The sequence below is a fragment of the Schistocerca gregaria genome, chromosome 2, assembly GCF_023897955.1.
Source record: "Schistocerca gregaria isolate iqSchGreg1 chromosome 2, iqSchGreg1.2, whole genome shotgun sequence".
NCBI classification, from domain to species: Eukaryota; Metazoa; Arthropoda; class Insecta; order Orthoptera; family Acrididae; genus Schistocerca; species Schistocerca gregaria.
The window spans coordinates 906,408,076-906,428,942 of NC_064921.1; positions in this window are offsets into that span (position 1 = coordinate 906,408,076).

Here is a 20,867-nt window from a genome sequence, read left to right on the forward strand (position 1 = left end):
GGTCTGCAAGTAAGTCGAAGAGAGACGGAAGTAATGAGAAGCGGCAGAAATGAGAACACTGAGAAACTTAACATCAAGCACATGATCAAGAGGTAGATGAAGTTAAGGTACTCTGCTATCAAGGCAGCAAAATAAGCCATGATAGAGTGAGCAAAGACATGAAAGCAGGCAATCACTGGCATGAAAGGGCATTTCAGGATAAGACAAGTCTACTGGGTCTCACATATGTCTTCATTTGAGGATAAAAATTCTAAGAATGTACGTTCGGAGGGAGCACAGAATTGTACGGTACTGTAACGCGGACTGTGGGAAAACAGGAACAGAAGAGGATCTACGCTGCAGATGAATGTTGAAAACTGGGGTGACTGATAAGGTAATGAATGAGAAAGTGCTCTGCAGAATCTGCGAGGAAAGAATACATGGAAAACACTGACAAGAAGAAGGGATATGATGATGAGATAACTATTAAGACATCAGGGAATAACTTGCACATGCTACTTTGGAACAGGAAAGGAATTGTGAGTTGGCCAGAGCAAATCATTGCGAAGACTGTAGCTAAATAGACCGAAAAATCAAAAAACTAAAAGAAAGAGAAACACGGTGAGCTATTACAGCATGAGATACGAAATTTACGCTGACATTGTCAGTCAGTAAATATCAGAAAATTTACAATGAAGGGTCTCAGCATGAGCCTCTTCATGAATTTACCATACTGCACAGCTTCATTTGTTTGTCTGTGGCACCTCAATTGTTGGCGCAAATGGCCTATTACGCTAGATGTAAAGAAGAAGAGGGAAAAACCTGAGCAGCTGAGTGTGTTTTTTGTGGCCACAGTACACTACTCATAATTCGTTTTAATATTACATTAGGTTGTTGGTACTTGTCGGAGCCCCATACGCGTGTTTTACAAATTTAAGTGCCACATTTCAATGTATCTATCCTTTCCTCTGCTTGTCCGATCAGTTGAATGTATGAATGAGAGTGTGCAAGTATTTCAGTGTGTAGATCCGTGGGAGTGCAGAAATCTGCCACTGTGTCAGAACAGACAACCGTAGGAAACACGTACCAGGTAGCCAAGTGGTTCCTGTTTACATTAGATGAAAAAAAAAAAAAAAGATTCAAACGGCTTTGAGCACTATGGGGCTTAACATCTATGGTCATCAGTCCTCTAGAACTTAGAACTACTTAAACCTAACCTAAGGACATCAGACAACAACCAGTCATCACGAGCAGAGAAAATCCCTGACCCCGCCGTGAATCGAACCCGGGAATCCGGGCGTGGGAAGCGGGAACGCTAACGCACGACCACTAGCTGCGGAATCACATTCGATGAATCTTTTGTATCTGTTGCACAGCAGATGCTCGTGGAGTTCTACGTGGGATACGAGACGGGTGAGACCTACTGGTGGTAAGTGTGCCTTTTGGATGAGAAGTTAATGTTGTGTTTTATGTACGTTTTTCGAAGCTAATCAAACTAAATGATCCTTTCATCGTTCATAGTGTAGTACCTTGTGTGACAACTTGCTACTTTGCGAGTGTTGAATGCGTTAAAATTAAAAGACGGTGTAGGCTACTGTTCAGTAGAACTGTTAATCAAACACGTGGACCCGTGTTGAGTTTATTGTGATCCAGTTCATTTTTTTAGTATCCCTTTTCGCAAGAGCATATTTATTGCGTATGATATCTGTGACTTTATGACTGAATTTTGTGCAGTTAGTCTCAGTTGGTAACTTTCTTTGTGCACGCATTTGTCTGTGTGGACAACGTGGTGGTAATCTAATGAGAAAGTCTACAGTGCCAAGGCCACAGTGATCTTCCGCTGTAGAATATCTGAATTAATTGTGAGTCTTATATACGCTTCATTTTTGTAGCAATTCCGTTTAATAGAAATTTTTTTCACACATCCCGCATGTTAGAATCAAGGGCACAGCCCCTTTTCTATCCACGTGTACTGTGGTGAAGGCGTTTAGTTCTTTTCCTTCCTGTTAGTCTCTCAAGTGAGTGTGAATGTATGTGTTCGTGATTAAACCATACTTTGATCATTCCTCTTCCATAGATCCTAGACCTTGCCGAGAACTCCGAAGTAAATGGTTCAAATGGCTCTGAGCACTATGGGACTTAACATTTGAGGTCATCAGTCCCCTAGAACTTAGATCTACTTAAACCTAACTAACCTAAGGAGATCATACACATCCATGCCCGAGGCAGGATTCGAAACTGCGACCGTAGCGGTCGCGTGGTTCTACACTGAAGCGCCTAGAGGTGCTCGGCCAATCCGGATTGCTTCCGAAGTAAAGTTCTAGGTTTAATAAATATGCGAGGTAATAGATTGCAGGCTAGAGCAACCATCACACTACACACTATACATGTGTGCAATTAAATTTACCGATTCAATAAATAATCCTTTGTCTGAATTTTTGCTTACTCTCTCACTGCTAAAATTCCACTCAATACAACTTCCAGCTCTGATGTACGGCACATCCTACTGCATTACGTTTGTGTGACAGTTGTATTGAGGCCATACTTAACCCATTCCCCCCCTCCTCGATATAAAGATTAATTGTAAAGATACCCTTTAATTGTAAAGATACCTTTCAACGATTCAAAACCTTTCATCTAATCAAAAGTTACAACCGATTTTACAAAATTGTGATAATGGAAAATGTCACTGCTAAAAGTTGTACGAAGGCTGTATGAGTTACTAGTTCCTTTTCTATGTTGCGGCATCACCTACCTGCAGGACTTCAGAACCAGCCAAGGGGCACAAAGGCTCGCCTCCAAAGAAATCCGGTAGCTGTGTGGTAAAATAATGTTGTCTTAGCGTCCTGCATTAGGGTGGTCTATTGTATCATTGGACTAGGTTACCACACATCCTTGCTTCGCAAAGTAGCTATGCCTTCAAAACCACATGCAAGGTTTATTAACTCTGTCGCTCGCTATATGCAAACACGTAAAAATTGAATCTGAAAGGAAGTGCAAAATGGCTAAGCATGAATGCTAAAGGAGAAATTTAAGAATTTAAATCATATTTCACGGGTAAAAATAGATAACTTTTACAGGAAAATTAAAGACCCTTTTGGAGATAGGAAAAACAGTTATATGAACTTCAAGAGCTCAGGTGGCAAATCAGTCCCAAGCAAAGAAGCAAAAGCTGAAAAATGAATGGAGTATACAGAGAGTCTACACAAGGGGGAATAACTTCAAGGCCGCAGTACAGAACTGGTAGAGCACGTAGATGAAGATCAGACTGGAGGTGAACAGAATTCGCCAGAGCCCTGAAAGAGGTCGAAACGAGACCCTGGAGAAGACGACATTCTATAAGAGACACTGATAGCGTTGAAAGAGGCAGCTATGAAAAAATTCTTACATCTCGTATGGAACTTGTATGAGAGGGGCGAAATACCCTCCGACTTCATGAAGAATGTAATCATTGTAATTCCAAACCAAGAAGTGGCAGACAGCTGTGAAATTTGCAGATTTATTAGTTTAATAAGTCATGATCGCGAAATATTAACGCGAATTCCCTATGGAAGAATGGAAAAACTGATAAAAGCCGATCTTGGGGAAGACCCATCTTGGATTTCGGAGAAATGTTGGTGCACGTGGGGCAGGATTGACCATATGACTTATCTTTCGAAATATTTTAAGGTGCGAGACAGGTTTTTAGCCTATCCGAAATGTTGTTTAATCAAGTATTCAACTAAATACTTAGGGATTACAATTACATAAGCTAAATTGGAATGATCACATAGAAAATAATGTAGGTAGAGCAAACCAAAGACTGCGATTCATTGGTAGGAAACTTAGAACGTGCAACATGAGACTGCTTCCACCACGCTTGTCCTCTCTATTCTGGAGTATTGTTTGCTGTATAGGGTCCGCAACAGGTGGGTTCAAAAATGGTTCAAATGGCTCTGAGAACTATTGGACTTAGCAGCTATGGTCATCAGTCCCCTAGAACTTAGAACTACTTAAACCTAACTAACCTAAGGACATCACACAACACCCAGTCATCACGAGCCAACAGGTGGGACTGACGGATGACATAGAAAAAGTTCAAACAAGGGCAGCTCTTCTTGTACTATCGTGAAATAGAGAAGATAGTGCCACAGACATGATATGTGAATTGGAGTGGCAGTCATTAAAACAAAGGCATGTTTCGTTGCGACCGGGTGTTCTCATGAAGTTTCAATCACCAGTTTTCTCCTCTGATTGCGAAAACATTCTGTTGGCACTCAAGTACATAGGGAGAAATGATCATCACGATAAAATAAGAGAAATCAGGGCCACACAGGAAAATTTAAGGGCTCGTTTTTCCTTGCGCACCTGTGGGGCGTAGAACGGTAGAGAGAGAGCTTGAAGGTGGTTCATTGAACCTTCTCCCAGGCACTTTATTGTGAGTAGCAAACTAATCACATTGATGTATATGTAGATGTAGATGCTCCTTAAGCAAGCAGAAAAAGAATACAACGAAAAATTTGGCGTACGAGGTAAAGTAAAGGGAGAAGATACAAAAACTTAGACATTCTCCGATGACATTGTGATTCTGTCACAGGCAGGAAAAAGCTTGGACGAGCAGAACGGAATGGACTGTGACTTGGAACGAGGATATAAGAAGATCATCTAAAGCAAGGAAAGTACAAACGAATGTAACAGAAATAAATCTGATGATCCTGCGGGGACTGATTAGGAAACGAGACACTTAAAGTAGTGGATGAGTTTTGCTATATGGGCAGCAAAATAACACATAATGGCAGAAGTACAGAGCATAGAAAATGTAGACTAGCAATGGCAATATAAGCGTTTCTGAAGAATGGGAATTTGTTAAAGAATGGGAATTTGTTAACATCGAATATAGCCTTATGCATTAGGAAGCTTTTCCTGGAGGTACTTGTCTAGAGTGTGGCCATGTATGGAAGTGAAACATCGACGATAATCAGTTTAGACAAGAAGAGAATAGAAGCTTTTAAAACGTGGTGTTACAGAAGAATCCTAAACAATGGGTGCGTAGAACGCGTAGCTGATGAGGCGGTACCAAATAAATGTGAGTAGACAAGAAATTCCTGGCACAACTTGACTGTTCATATTCACTGCAGAACCAAAATTCTGCCTTTAGCGAGCGAGAGATACAAAAATTTTGCGCGTGGTATTTGTAGGTGGTGGATTACATAAAGCCCATTGGCAGTGGCAGCTGAATCAGCGTATATGTGAAGATAAATTTTCAAAAATATTACAATAACAAATCAAGACACTTCCACGCGAGCCCCTGCAGTGACACAAAGAATGTGGAGCCTGTTTCCAGCTTTCCATCCAGGTACGGTGCAAGAAATCCGAAGAAATGATGTCAATGACTTTCACAATCCGAGTACGGAGGTCTTGAATGACCCGCACTGCAGTGGCGAAGACCCTGTCCCTGACGTAGCCCCATGGAATAGAATCCAACGGTGCACCTCGTTTAATACAGCGTCCTGGAAATGTTACATTTAGAGCTTTCCGAACATCCAGCGACCGGAAAGGTGGTGCACCACCTTGCTGAAACCAAAGGTTTGGTTACAAGTCTTCAACATAGGGAAAGACAAAGATCTCCATCATGTCTAGTGTGCGTCGTATCTGTGACAGATGTTTCAACAAACAAGAATGGTCGAATTATCTTGCCACAAAAAACGATCACTTTCGGGATATCTCGTACATATTCCCATACACCATGTGGATACTGCGACCTCCAAATTCGAACATTATGCTTGTTCACAATCCCAGAGATCTGGAATGTGGACTTGTGAAAAAACATTAAACTTGACAGGAACTCAGGATTCCGGTCGATTCGGTTTAGCATTTCACATGCAAATTCGTATCATGGCTGTTTGTCATCCGGCTTTATGGCCAGTGGTATCTGCAACTTTCGTAAATGCAGAGGCAGCCGCTTTCTGAGTACTTCATGAACAGTTGCACGAGGCATCTGAAGTTCTCGTGTAGCTTGACGAACTGATTTTCGTGGACTTCGCTGGAATGTTTGGCGAATATTCCCAACTTGTTCTTCAGAGACACTCCGACTTCCTCCACGCCCCTTTGCTATTGTTTTGTTTTGTTTTAGGGCACAAATGCAAATGCTGCCAGTTTCCAGAAACCGACTGTGACATGCTTTTATGCTCTTGGTGTCTGGTGCTGCTTTCCCGTAAACACTACGAAACTGCCGTTGCACCATAACAATGAATTTAAAGTCTGCATTCCAAAGCACAGTTTGTGCCTTCTTCTGAACTGACGCCATTTCCGCTACTGCGGACAATAATTCAACAATGAAAGTGCGCCAGACGTTGAAAAAAATTAGGCAGCAGCTTTAAGTCCTTCTGCAGCCAACGGACCTGAAACAAAGAAAGATTTACTATATTTAAATTGCCTCACAAAATACAGAATTTCGGTGTAGACACCCTCTACATAGGCCTACCACTGATACATACTTCTGTACGAGGTGCAATGAAACAAAAATCATGCCAAAATGGTTAACGATTTTATGAGGCACTACATATTGAATCAAATGAGGACTGTTAAGGAGAAAGACGGAATGCCGTTATACCATTCATGCTCAGCGTGGATCGGAATTTACAGCATTCTGCGAGGTTTTGTGGTTTCGTTGCAGTATTAGTAAGCAGTACGACTCAATAATGCCGGATCACAATAGAATATTCAGTTGTCGTTTACGGAATTAAGAGTTAAAGAGTTAACAGGTTTAGAAACGGAGCTCGTTTGTTGCGCTTCCGAAAAGTGTTATGGTAATCATTTATTATGATGGCGTGCAAAGCACATATCATTTTGTATATGTATATGTACTGAGGATCATATAGTAACACAATTTTGTCTAATTACATATACAAAATTGTGTTACTACTGAAACGTCCCCTTAGAAAAATTATACATGACTGTGCTTAAACTGACACACAATATTTTTAGCGCACCGCAATCTGACTTCCAAAAATCCATACGAAAGAATGGCCCTGACTAACATTAACCTATACGTTTCACAAATCACTTACCTCACAGAAATCTTCGTTATTCAAGCTACTGCAACAGACTGCACACGGCACAGCCAGTGATTTTCATACAGAGCGCTAGGTGGCGGCGGCGTTACCAATAAAAAAACTTAAACAGCCTACTTACATAGCCCCCATGCTCCCCACAAAAAAATTTACAAATTGTTTTGGGCAGTGGCCAATAATGATTTGATAAATTTTTTCATTATTACTATAATAAGGATATCAAATGCACACACTTGTTGATACAATGTTGGTCAGTAGCTAAAATTTTCTCACAGTCCATAAAGACAGTCCTGATCATTCATCAAAGTAAAATTGCAGTGTTTTTCTCAAAGTCTGAGTAGTAAAAGAAAATGCACACGGAAGTAGTGGATTTCCATTCAGTCTTGAAGAAGTAGTGTTGTCCTTTCAACGAAAGAAAGTGCTGACTCTCGACATGCAGATAGGTAATGGGCCACAGCAGAGTCAGTAGATGTTGAAGACTATCGGTAGGTAGGTCATCACAGAGCAGACCCACTGTAGTCCTGGTAGAGATTACTATTGGTGGGCCTCCAGAGGTGCAGACCCACTGCAGTCCTTCTAGAAATAATGGTATTGGTGGGCCATCAAAGGTGTAGACCCACTGTAGTCCTTGTAGAAATAATGGTATTGGTGGGTCATCAAACGTGCAGACCCACTGTAGTCCTTGTAGAGACGGCCAGCAGCCATCTGTTGCAACTGTGCAGGTGCACAATCACCATTGAAGAGTCTTGCAGAGAATACTGCAAGTCCATAAACCACCACTTGCCCACTCACAAAGAATTTGTTTGAAATGTCCTTAGAACCAGCAATGCTGTTAACCAGTGCCTTGCTGAATAGTTAACACACGTGCAAACACTATCAGTCACTACTTCTCACATATTGTCCATATACTATGGCCAACAGAAACGTGTACAGTGAAATGTAACTTACAAGTTACTTAATTTGATGAACAGGTGTCAATTACAATTTTATAACACAAGAATACAATAACAAAGGTACAAAATACATCATTAAAAACATAATAATACAGATAACATTTGTAGTAAAACAGGCTTTACAAAAGAATAGAAATAAACATCCACATCAGTGTTACAAAAATTATGACATAAGTACATACATAAAGATCAGAATAACTTTTGAAACATCAACTTCACATATGAGCAACAAAACAGAACAGGTAAATAATGTCTAAAGATGTTTACAAATTAAATAACATATTATCAGAAAAATTCGACAATGTAACTCGTATCAGCTAAACACACAAAGACAGGAAAAAATACAAATTCACATAGAGTAATAACACAAAATATGGAACAGGGTTTGTTTTCAGTGTGACATTTGGTACTGCAGTCCAACCCAAAACTTCATTCTGTAGATCTTTCGTCGTATCTCAACATTTGTTTCCACCAAAAATATCCAATCCAAGCATGCTTTCTGTATTTTGTTCACATCCTCTTTCAAAAATAGATTTTCTCCACTGTACACTACTTTTTTTTGGCCAAATCATTTTCTTATAACTTCTCAATACATTTCTTCCAATTCCTCATAGTTAGTTTCTTATATAGTCTACCCCCTCTTAAGCTAATTTAAACCTACTGAGTTCAGATGCTAAACTAAGGGACGACGCAATGCAGCAGCACAAAATAATTAACACAAACAGCAATGTAAAAAAAAAATACAAATTGGGAAAAAAAGGCAGCAATATAGGACTTAGCAAATTAAATTCAACATTACAACTAATATAAGGCAATGCACAGCAAACAAGAAAAATAAATCCGTAGTAAAACTGGCTTAACAGAGTAGTACAAAGTCAAATTCAGTAACATTATGCCTGGCAAACCGCAGCAGCAAATGCAATAACTTATATCTAAACATGACAAAGCTGAAACAGAAGAAATATTACAGTAAAGACGACAATGCAGAAAAGGGAATTGTCTATTCACATATTAATATCTATGTCATTAAAGTGGTGCACCACAAACTAATTCTACAAAAGATATTACCAAGTAGTTGAAAAGAAAATTAAGGATGCAGTTACTGTTATTAATCCCTTCTTATTGTTCTTTCCTTTCCAAGTGCTTCTTTTTCGAAGAACGTGGATCATAAATGATTATTCAATAGATCTGTTGACAGAAAGTGTTCACATTAGCAAATGCATTTAGTTTTATTTTATAAAACTAATGCTGCAACACAGCTGGAAACCAGATATCAAATGAAATTAGCAACTATGAAAGGCGAAGTATAAAAATATCATTCAATAGTCATGTGATATTTAATAAGTTAGTACAAATTCTCTCAACTCTCGTAGAAAGACGCTTGTCATTATCAGGTGTGCAGATGTAAGAAAGTATCTTTCCAAGTAATTTGCGTGTCGTTTTTGCGATGCTTTCTACAAAGGAATGTCAATAGCGAGGATAATGGCCACTTTTTTTCCACCTGTGCCTCTGAAAGGCATACACTAATGGCTTGTTTCCAGGTGGCTGTCGCGCAGCTGGGTGCCCACGACGCATTACGTGCAGGTGGTCACTTAACTTTCTGACCGAAATATTTACGACACCAGTTTCCGCTACAGTGGCAGTCTCATATAAAAAATTTCATAGGTCAAGTACTTGCGTTAAAAATCTGTAGAAACAGAATCCTATTGATATAACAGTGTCCCAAAAAAGTTCCGTCGGCATTGTAACACATTCACGCATTTACATACATTTCATAACTCTTAAAGTACGATTCTTGGTTTCCAACCACCTTTTTCACAAACCAGAGGCCCTAACCACTACTCATTATTCCTTACCTCATTCGTCGACACTTCTTCAATATTTCATCACAACAGATACTTAGCATAATCAAATAACTCATATAGCATCAGCTTATTGATCATAAACATATCGCAACAGCGTAATACAAATCGTCATCATAACATCATAAAACCTCAGCCAAATCTCAAAATCGTCGTAGCTTCTTCCTATAATTTCAAAACCTAAAAAAATTCTCTGTTCATGTCAAAAGTGTCATCTACCTCAAACGTACTTTAAAAATCATGATCTCATACCAAATATGTCATTCATAGCTCTCATAGTATCACAATGGGTCTGAAAAAGTATGAACAGTTCACAAAGTACAGACAAAATACAATTCCATAAGTGTGAAGTTATCCAACTGTGTAAATACGTAAACATCTGTCACTGATGTAGTACAATAAATGTTTGTTTCTCTCAGTTAAATGATCAGATAGCTGTGTAATTTATGTGTTAGGGAAATATGGTACCGATGTGTAAAGTTGTATAAGCAAATACCATATTAGCTAGGGCTCCTTGTGCTTGGCAGACACATGGTAGACAAAGTAGGCGTGTGCACCCCTGAGGATTAATGTAATTATATCCTCAGGTGTTACAGATTACAGCAATGGAATGAAATGTATCACGAAAAACTTTATTTGTAATTCAACAATCTTGAAAAATAAATGGTTCAAGTACAAAATTAATCACTCAAATATGTGTACTGTAGCGCTAAACTGTGCGTCTTCTTGTAAGATAATCTCAGTGAAAGTGTCGTAGTTATCGTCCTCCGAAAGATAAGTTCTGCAGAAGTCAATGTACCTACCTCATGATAAACAAAAGTGAAATGCTTTGCGTATAGATATCGTAGTTACTACGCTTATTGCCGTGATGAAGTAAGTACTGTACTGTAACGTATTGTTGAGCTACAGAAAAGGCTGTCTCATTGTAGCTATACCACAAAGTTACTACTAAAACATGTTTTCCTTTCCAGAAAAATTCAGAAAAACTGTGCAGATGTAAAATAGATACACCGCAAAAGCACAATGTAAACTGTGTCACACATTAGTAGCGTCGTGATATAATCGTGTAGCTATCAAAGAAACCAAATGCTAAGTCATCTTTAATCTCACAGAAAGTACTTCAAATGAAGAATGTCTTTTCAACTAAACCAAAATGTTGCATTAAAATCTCATTAGCAGTACTTGTAAATGTTCTAAATATGTCAGCCTTATAGTCGTTACGTAATCGTGCAACTAACAAGCAAGAATGTACAAATAACAACACTGTGTCGTCTGTTCACTATAACAATGCATTCGTAATTTCTGTTTAAAAATGTTCCCTAGGTTCTAGACTGGATATTTATCTTCAAACATTGTTGCATGTTAACAATTTCGTAAGTCTGACAAAGCATACTAGAAATGTGAAGTGAAAAGTTTTGTGGCAAAGACAAAGTAAAAAAGCAGATTATCTTTCAATAAACGGTTATACATGTGAAATATGGCGTAATCCTTTACTCTACATAGTACTCAGAGTTTCAACTTGAACGCAATTATCATGCGGTAAACGTCGGTATAGAATACTGGAGTTTTTCTCAAGGTTAGCGCCTATGTTATTTTTTCTCTGCGCCAGCCGGAGCACGCGGCTGCCTGCGGTGGGAGTCATTGTCTGTCTGTTTGTTGGCGCGCGCCGTTATTGGGATTAGGAGACCTAACTTCTACAAATTCACCTTGCCGAGAGGGCACTGCTCTGTTTGAATCCTGCCAGTTCTGATGCAATTCAGGTCTGTCGTTACGATCATATCGTCTGTCGTCATGTCGGTAATTTCTGTAATTAATTTCTTGTCGGTCAAGTGGTGGAGAATTTCTCCCTGAATCGTAACTGCGCGCTGGACCGTTGAGTCTGAAGTTATACCGTCTCCCTTGATAATAATTATTTTGGTTCCCGTATTCTCTGTTTCTCTGATTGTCTCTGTGATATTCATTACTACGGAAATGCGATCTTCCTCTGTAACTATTACTCTGCCAGTGATTGTCATATGGGTGGTGTCTGTTTTGGCCACGATTTGTGTTGTGAGAATGGCCTTGTCGTGTCCAGTTATTGTTTCTTTCATCGCGGAATTGCGACGGGTGTGACCAGTAGTGACTGTTGTGTTCCTGTTTTCGCGTTCCCATGAAAAGCTTCAATGTACTCTTTGCAACGGCCTGCCAAAATAATATGCCGTAAATGTTCCGGTAATTTGATTAAGCAAATGCGGATGAGTTCTGAGGGGCTGTATGGGTTTGACAAGTACTGATTCATGTGCAACATGTGTTCAAAATATTTCACAAGATTGGTAAATTCAGATTTTTCGAAATGTTTCATCATTATGATGCCATGTTTTACTCGGTGTTGTGTGGCTTGAGACCAATATCCTGAGAGGAAGGCATGGTAAAGTTTTCCTTCACTGTGGCAATCGTGCATGACCGATCGTATTCTTACAGCTGGTTCATTCTCTAAGTAGCCACACATAAATTCTAATCTGTGCTCTAGTGACCAGTTGGGAGGAAAACAATGAGAGAATTGATGGAGCCACGCTTGTGGATGAATGTCGTTGCCAGAATTCTTAAATGTTTTGAATTTACGTGTAGTAATGAACAGCTCATAGTCAAAATCATCATGTCGGCGAGTCGCATGTCTTTTCGGCAGTTCCATCTCAAACTTCGGTGTAGCTTGCCAATTTCTTTCATAATTTTCGAAGTACCTTGTGTTATTATTTTGTGGCTGTTCCGTATTTCTATGTCCCTTTTCCCGTATTGGAGCGCGAGTGTAATCTGAAATATGTAATTCTTGTATTACCTGTGTCAGCTGATCTTGTACTTTCCGGATTTCTCTTTGGTGTTGCGTATTAATTTGATTTTGATTTTGTTTGAATTTCCTAATTTGTTCGAACTCTTCTGTGTCATTAAAGACTACCAGTTTTGTGTCATTCAGATTATCATCTACCTTCGTAGATAAATTATTTAGCTGATCCGAAAGTTCAACTACTTTCTCTGATAATGAACTAATGTCCTCCATGTGTCTTTCTGAACCAATTTTCAGAGTATCTACTGTGTCCTTCAAATTTTCTTGAGTTTTTGCAAGTTGCGTAACCGAATCGGTAGATGCAACTGAGTCAATTTTAGCTTACAAGGTCTCATGATTTTCATGAAAAATTGTTTGGAGTTCTTTTATGGCTGCTTCGTAATTCTGTAATGCATTTTCATGCCGCGAAAAAATAGGTTGGAAATGCTCACAAATTTGTGTTTTTATCTCATTACAGACTTTTTGACATTTCGATTCGATTTTATGTAATTCAGTAGTTAAATCTTCACGTGTTTGTTCAAGCGTATGTTCCACTGAGTCTAACTTATGAAGCTTTTGCTCCATTGCGTCTAACTTTAGCTGTGTTTGTCTCTGATTTTGTTCCATTGTGTCTAACTTTTGAAGATTTTGTTCCATTGTGTCTAACTTTTGAAGCTTTTGCTGTGTTTGTCTCTCATTTTGTTCCATTGTGTCTAAGCTTCTGTCCCATTTGTTTCTGATTTTGTTCCATTTGTTGCAATACTAATGTATTAGTGTCTGGAATCTGTTTTTCTATGCTTTTTGGCAGTGCATTTTCACCGGCAACATTTACATTTTGACAGGCAGGAAATATGTCTTGACTCATTTGAGAAAACGGTGAGGACCCATAACCTAAGTCTACAGTATTTGCAATATTGTGTTCTGTCATTTCGGGTACCTGAGGCGATCTGTTGCCGACTGATCGATCGATAATTGTTCCCTGTTCACTACTTGTTTCATTGTCTACACCATTATTTGCCGCCCGCTCCATTTCCCTATGCACAATTACCAAATAACTACTTCGAATGTCTGTTAATTCACTACACAGTGGTGCTGATAAGCGACGCTCGTCGTCACTATTATTTCTCAGTTTACTTTGGAGCCTAGTGTTACGTTTTGCACATGCCATAATTGTCACAATATTTCACACGGCAACACAGAAAAGGGTCGCCATATGAAACGTCCCCTTAGAAAAATTATACACGACTGTGCTTAAACTGACAGACAATATTTTTAGCGGAACGCAATCTGACTTCCAAAAATCCATACGAAGGAATGGCCCTGACTAACATTAACCTATACGTTTCACAAATCACTTACCTCACAAAAATCTTCGTTACTCAAGCTACTGCAATACAGCGAGCGCCACTACTGCCAGCTAAATAAAAGATTCAAACTACTGAAGGCACTAACTACTGATAGGCATAGTTAGCAAATGAAAGATTTTAATAGAGAACAAACAATGTATTTACCTTAATAGTCATAATATATACATCAGTTCGTGACACCAAATCTTACAAATTTCAAAACTCCGTCATCTCTCTCCCCACGTCCACCACTGCTGGCGGCTCACCTCCAACTGCGCAACGCTACGCGCTGTTAGCATCCACCTGCCGCTGCCCAACACTACAATGGCGATTATTACAACAATGCCAACCAGCCACTGACTGCACATGGCACAGCCAGTGATTTTCATACAGAGCGCTAGCGCTTAAACAGCCTACTTACACAATGTGATCCTGAAATAAATAAACGCTGAAATTAAAACGAAGCAGATAAAAAGCTCTGATCGAATGAGATGAGAGCAGATTTTTTTAACCTCCCGCCTTACTAATCAGCCTATCCTGCTTGCGATATAATATATGACCGCTGATCGCGTTTATACCTGATGGAATTTTTCTAATTGAAGGAGGCCATCTTTCCCGAAGAAGTAATACCGATAAGTAGGGGGAAAGTGTACAACCGATCTTCCTGATAGAAAAGTCTACTAAATACAAAAAAGTAATTAAACTGCAGAGGGCTACAATTGGGAAAAATGAAAGTTATTATGTGCATTCACTCACGAAAAACACTGGGCAGAAAAGGAATACCACTGATCGTGAATCCAAAAGTGACACTAATGAACGAAAAGGAAAGAATTACCGTCGCCAGCCCACTAGGGCGATTTACATCCTAAATCCTGTACGAGATGATGGGAAAGAGAATACCAAACTAAACAGCCCTGTGCTCCAAGCTATGTGTAAAGTAAATAAAACTTCTGCGCTCTTAATTTGTGCACTTTCTTTAGATTTGGATTTTTTCCAGTTTTCTCAAACTTTTGTTAGTATATAACGAAAAATGGGAACAAGGACCCTGCTTGGTAACAATGCCCGGGGGCAATGAGGACACAATCGCCCTAAATTTAACAGATTATTATTCAAATAAAGTTCATTAATCAAATCACATTCAGCTGTGCTGCTGGGTTAGCCGTTAATACTTTCTACCAATGAACAGGCTTACTTCAGTGCCGTGCGTGCGACGAAACTCGGAGCCGACGATGAATCTGTGTTGCTGGAACTGCTGCTGTCGTCGAAGACGGTAGCATCTTGTGGGGCCACAGCTCTAATTACAGGAGCGTGCAATCGTAATTAATACAGCCTCTTCTGCCAGTCCACTGTCCTTGCTCCTGCTTCTTCACTCCTGGAAATTGAAATAAGAACACCGTGAATTCATTGTCCAGGGAAGGGGAAACTTTATTGACACATTCCTGGGTCAGATACATCACATGATCACACTGACAGAACCACAGGCACATAGAAACAGGCAACAGAGCATGCACAATGTCGGCACTAGTACAGTGTATATTCACCTTTCGCAGCAATGCAGGCTGCTATTCTCCCATGGAGACGATCGTAGGGATGTAGCCCTGTGGAACGGCTTGCCATGCCATTTCCACCTGGCGCCTCAGTTGGGCCAGCGTTCGTGCTGGACGTACAGACCGCGTGAGACGACGCTTCATCCAGTCCCAAACATGCTCAATGGGGGACAGATCCGGAGATCTTGCTGGCCAGGGTAGTTGACTTACATCTTCTAGAGCACGTTGGGTGGCACGGGATACATGAGGACGTGCATTGTCCTGTTGGAACAGCAAGTTCCCTTGCCGGTCTAGGAATGGTAGAACGATGGGTTCGATGACGGTTTGGATGTACCGTGCACTATTCAGTGTCCCCTCGACGATCACCAGAGGTGTGCGGCCAGGGAGATCGCTCCCCACACCATAATGCCGGGTGTTGGCCCTGTGTGCCTCGGTCGTATGCAGTCCTGATTGTGGCGCTCACGTGCACGGAGCCAAACACGCATACGACCATCATTGGCACCAAGGCAGAAGCGACTCTCATCGCTGAAGACGACACGTCTCCATTCGTCCCTCCATTCACGCCTGTCGCGACACCATTGGAGGCGGGCTGCACGATGTTGGGACGTGAGCGGAAGACGGCCTAAAGGTGTGCGGGACCGTAGCCCAGCTTCATGGAGGCAGTTGCAAATGGTCCTCGCCGATACCCCCGGAGCAACAGTGTCCCTAATTAGCTGGGAAGTGGCGGTGCGGTCCCCTACGGCACTGCGTAGGATCCTACGGTCTTGGCGTGCATCCGTGCGTCGCTGCGGTCCGGTCCCAGGTCGACGGGCACGTGCACCTTCCACCGACCACTGGCGACAACATCGATGTACTGTGGAGACCTCACGCCCCACGTGTTGAGCAATTCGGCGGTACGTCCACCCGGCCTCCCGCATGCCCACTATACGCCCTCGCTCAAAGTCCGTCAACTGCACATACGGTTCACGTCCACGCTGTCGCGGCATGCTACCAGTGTTAAAGACTGCGATGGAGCTCCGTATGCCACGGCAAACTGGATGACACTGACGGCGGCGGTGCACAAATGCTGCGCAGCTAGCGCCATTCGACGGCCAACACCGCGGTTCCTGGTGTGTCCGCTGTGCCGTGCGTGTGATCATTGCTTGTACAGCCCTCTCGCAGTGTCCGGAGCAAGTATGGTGGGTCTGACACATCGGTGTCAATGTGTTCTTTTTTCCATTTCCAGGAGTGTAGTCATCTGGCCCGCGCGCATACATGATGCCCCCGAAATGGTGTTCTCTGCAGCGAGATCGTTAACACCACACTTCTGCACACTACAAGCGCTGGAACCCGTCTCCCGCTCTCTCCGAACGCTCTGCGCAACAACCCCCAACCCAAAGATTTTACATCTGACAAGCACTGCTATTATCGGTGCTAGTCGATGCCAATAACAATTCCTTTGTCTTTTTCCCAGAGCTTATAAGTTTCACAGTGAAACACTGTGTACCGACCTAAATGTACACATACAGTGGAGCAATGGCCTTACTTATTAAAAGAAAGCATTTAAATCACAAATATTTACGTCCAATTTAAAAAAAATTACATATCGGTGACAGGTGTCATGTATCCTGCATTTTCGGTGTTAGAATATGATTTATCCACTGCTGAGCAACCAATAAATTTGCTTAAACTTTTAATACTAATGAGATACACACCATTTCTGAAAAGAACATAAACTTATGTGCACATTACTTTCTTGCTTCCAAATAATTGGGTATTGGAAACATCTGCCACACCAATAAGATCGGTAAGCTGCAGTTACAAAAACGTTCCCTAGGAGGTGGCATGTATGAAAACGATGATAGTGCCAACACTCAAGTGAAATCGTGAAGCACTCGGCTCACGGCGATGATATCTCTTCGTAAAGAAAAAACGGATGACTGTTCCACGTGAGGCTCCCCGCGTTCAAACTCAGTACGATTACAGATGTCGATACACATCTCCGATGGTCCATAAGGGCATGTACTCATCGTAGTGACGTAATGGAGAAGAGTCACCGCGATGGATCTAGCGTCCCCCACATCAGCAACGCCACGTGCACAGCGAAGAGCGTAATGCTAAGGCAGCTTTCTGCTGCTCCGCTGTCCGCATTCGACGCCCGGTTCCTGAGTGCGCACATCGACGTCTTTTAGGAACGCCAGCTTAAAAAACAATGTTGTTTTCTATTAAGTGAGCATTCTCGGCTAAGTGCTCGCTTTGGTATTGGAAGATCCACAACTACAGATCCCATACACGCCATTCAGGGGCAAAAGTGGCCATTGTAGGTAGTGATGACGTCGACATTGTCCGCCAATACATTGTCCCGTTACATCTCGTTATCACAATTGATGAATTTTTTAAGTTTATCTTAACAGGTATTTTACTAATTTTGCAATGAACCATTAGTAAAATTCTGGTTATTATTTAAAACCGGCGGGCTCTATACGAAATATAAAGTGATAAAAAAATAGAGGACAGGATACGCTTCTTAACCTGGTCATATACATTCTTATATATTTTAAACTTAACTCTTTTTGTTTTTAAATGAGTACGTGAACGTAAATTACAATTTGCTTAATATCCTACGAAGTCTTGTATTGTTAACGCCTTGAGTGGTCACAAACTGATGGTGATACATGATGAATCGTTTTCGTATCATGGATATGTGTGAAAACGGACATTATTAAAACTGGGTTTTACAGTATCTGACATTACAGAGAGTATCGAAGGACGCGAGTCGAGGGACTTACGGTCACCACGCTGGAGGTAGTATTAGAAATCTAAGGAGGTGGAATTAGTGAGATTTGCTGAGCTCGAACCCATCCTTCTACTTCGTCTAGGCTTAGACTGCTGCGACGGTAGATCCACTGATTCATTTTGGAACATTTGTACGAGCTTTAACACTGTGCTTGTGAGAATCGAAGCACCAGTGGACTTAGAGTATTTTACTGCAGTTTGTGTTAGTATCTGCCAGTGCTGAACTTTATTGATTGCTTTCCAGGCAATATCCACGGCAGTTAACAATATGTCATGTTCTGGCTAGAGTAGAAAATGTGCGTATGGAAACTGAATGTGTGCTCACGGGTTTGTATAGTTAATGCTTTATTATACGAACCGTACGCGAAAATAGACAAGTCTGCGTTGCGTTGCTGCACAGCTTTAATTTATATTTGTTTATTAAGTTTCATTTGAATCTGCACTAATGTGACGCCACCATTTGCTGTTTCTTGATTAATGTCAGTAAACATCTGTCTCATTTAAAATATAATCATGTTGTGTCAGTGAGCATCGTTAATCCTAGGAGCCTTATTCATTCAGCTTTTAACATAAATTATTCGCTAACCCGCCCGTAAATTACTGGGCAAATAGATCATCCCTTGTGTAAAACCATTAAAGCGCGTATGTGCGAAAACCCTCTGCGACACGACTAGGAGATCCAGGGTATAGTCGAGGAAGAAAATATAGTTCTTGTGAAATAGAAATTTATTAGCAAGAACTAATGAATGCTATCTACAATGGATCTCAAAGTGATTCCACATATATAGGTTTGAAGAAGGTTTTTGACACTGTTGCTCACAAGAGGCTTCTAATCAAATTACTTGTCGATAAGCATTGCTTTAGCTGAGCCATCTGGATTCGTGATTTCCTCTCAGAAAGATTACAGTACGTAATAATTTACGGAAAAACATAGAGTGAAACAGATGCGATAACCTGCGGTCCCCAAGGAAGTGTTACAGACCCTCTGCTGTTACTAATCTCTAAAAACGATTTAGGAGATAATCTGAGCACCGTCTTAAATTGTTTTCAGGTGATATGTCATTTACCATTTAGTAACGTTATCACAAGATCAAAACCAATTGCAAAACGACATAGACAAGATATCGGAATAGTGCAAAAAGTAGAAAATGTTTGTCAACAAGGAAAAAAGTGTGAGGTCATCTACATTAGTACAGAAATAAATTCGTTAAATTTCGATCCCACGAAAAGCAGCACAAAACTTAGGGTTATCAATTGGGCTAAGTAACTATAAATTAAAATTTAGGGACAGCTTATGTTGGAACGGTGACATAGAGAATTTTAGGGGGTTGGGGGGGGGGGGGGGGAGCAGACCAAAAACTACATTTTAATGGCGGAACACGTAGAAGATACAACAGGTCTACTAAAATGACTACCTACACTATGCTTCTTTCTCCTCTGTTAGAGGGATAATATTGAAAAAGTTCAAAGAACGGCTGCTCGATTTGTATTATCGTGAAATAGGTGAGAGAGCGCCACGGATATGATTGAGTGGCAGTCATTAAAACAAAGGCGTTTTTCGTTGCGACGAGATCTTATACGAAATTTGAATCATCGACTTTCCCCGATTAATGTGAAAATATTTTACTAACTGCAGCGTACGTAGGGAGAAATAATCGTAGTAATAAAGCAAGATAAATAAAAACTTAGGCAGAAAGATTTAAATGTTCATTTATCCAACGGGATATTAGAAATTGTAACGGTAGAGAAAGAGTCTGCAGGTGGTCGGATAACCTTCTAACAGGCACTTAAGTATGAATTATAGATTACTCATGTAGATGTAGGTATGTCGATGTAGATGTAGACGTGAATATGCCCGCGCCGTTTCTACGCTTCAAATTGCAACGTGAAGCGAGTGCTCCTACAGGTCGTATTGGAAGATAAATCAAAGATATAATAATGGCAACGTTAGAAGCTCCCCAGCAGTCCAGAATGTGGTATCGACCACTATTAGATATCCCCAACCAGCAGCGGCCGAGAAAAGCATCGTTCGACGCAATAGCATCGCAGGTAGCATTCGCGCGCGCGCGCTTCAAACCACAGCGATCGGCAGCTCATAACACCCAGCGATTGGCCGCCCAGAATATGCAGCTAGCACAGCCGCTGGCTCCATTAACTATGGTGCTTTATTTAACGCCACTACTGACATCTGCAAGCCAGTTGTCATCGCGCTATATTCTAGTTCACAACTCGCAAGTGCTACGCTGCGGTGGACTGTCGATGTTGATTTGGTTGCGCTCTGGATGATATACTATAACTTGGACTCCAACGTTCAGTAGGCTTAGTATGTCAACGGACTTGTGATTTCCGCCGGATTTCAGCATTCACTAGCATCTCCTGGACATTGACATAACCAACGTCAGTTTATATAATTTTCATAAAGTGTTCATTTACAACTTCGCGCATGGTGACAGAACTATTTGTTTCAGTGTTGTGTTAATAAACCGTAGCGTGGTTATATATTTATTGCATTATTCCTGGTTATAACACAGACACTGCTCACACAAAGGGACC